We start from the raw sequence: 1436 nt of genomic DNA, 5'->3' as shown, positions 1-1436 counted from the left end.
CACTCACCAGACATTTCATTAGGTACATCTTGCTAGTACAGGATTAAACCCCCTTTTACCCTCAGAACTTCAGAAAGGGGTGATTTGAATGCAGTGAACTCATCGTTCAGCTTTTGATGAAAGAACACTTTTTACTCTTTGTTCTTCAGGGTGAAAATACTGAGGTTCTTTTAATTTGTAAATTTGAAAACTGAGAATGTGATGACTCCTAGAACCAAATAATGAACCAAGGCAGACATTAGACTTCAATAAAAACTACACAAAAAATAATGAATAATGAAGGTACAGCCTCTCGTGTACAGGGCCAGCATGTAATGTATTTGTCTGTGTGTGTACAAAAGAGTTCAGGGTGGCAGCCATGGGCAGAGATGATCCTAGTGTTTTGCAGGTTCCTGTTAAAATTTCCATAACATTAGCAAAACCACATAATCTTCACCCTCTGCACACACCTGGGAATGCCCCTAAGATTTTTTCTATTTATTCTTTGTTACTTTTGATTCCAACCCAGCAGTTATGAGAAGTCATGTGACTACAGATTAGAAGTCGTCATTATTTTATACACTTTTATTTTAGTTAATCCCTGTTAGTGCTGCAGAGAGTCAAGGTTTATTTATTTATTTTATGACTTTATTGGTTTTATCACACTACTTTTGGAACCTTGCACCACATAGTCAAGTTGAGGAAAGTACCTGATCTATAGATCAGAGACTCTGGGTGATTTACTTGGAGATTTTGTGGGCTTGTTGTGTTGCTTTCACCATTGTGGTTTTCTGAATGTGAATCAAACTGGATGTTAAAATGTCTTATTTTTTTTATATGGTTATACAACAGCACTGATGAATTCACTCATAGCCATCATTTGGCACAAGCCGGATGTGAAGCAGCAAAAAAAATAAACTAAACAAACATTGTTCTGGTTACATATCAAACTGATGAGGGTGTGTTAGGTAGTTTCCAGTATTCATCTGAACAGCATTTAAAATCATGCTTTTAATAAGGAGATTCATTTCTACACCGAATAATGGGCATTGTGGTGAACATCATTTACATGCTTAGCCTTTATTTGAACTTTTAGGTTTACAGATTAAACCCGACTCAATTTAGCATGATAGTTCCCCATCTTAAATGTCCTATTTTTGCACCCATGCCGACCTGTCTGTGATCCAGGCTCCTTTAGACAAGGATGCTTAGTGACAAGAGCTTCAGCTACCACCGATACGTCCCGATCACTGGGGTATGCATTGAAACTATGCATTTTAGCTGCAAGAATTTTAAGAATGTCATGCTTTTGTTCCCTAAACAACTTGAGAGCCTTTCTTTTTCTCTCATATCAACATCACCCTCACCAAGTACGAGTTCTATCTCATAGGAAAATGTAGGAATTGGGAAATCCTGAGGCCATCTTTCAACCCTGTCTGGAGTCATGGCATTGGGTA

The sequence above is a fragment of the Pundamilia nyererei genome, unplaced genomic scaffold, assembly GCF_000239375.1.
Source record: "Pundamilia nyererei isolate P.nyererei 1_Seehausen unplaced genomic scaffold, PunNye1.0 scaffold00724, whole genome shotgun sequence".
NCBI classification, from domain to species: domain Eukaryota; kingdom Metazoa; phylum Chordata; class Actinopteri; order Cichliformes; family Cichlidae; genus Pundamilia; species Pundamilia nyererei.
The sequence above is the reverse complement of the archived record's forward strand: the minus strand, read 5'-3'. Positions refer to the sequence as shown.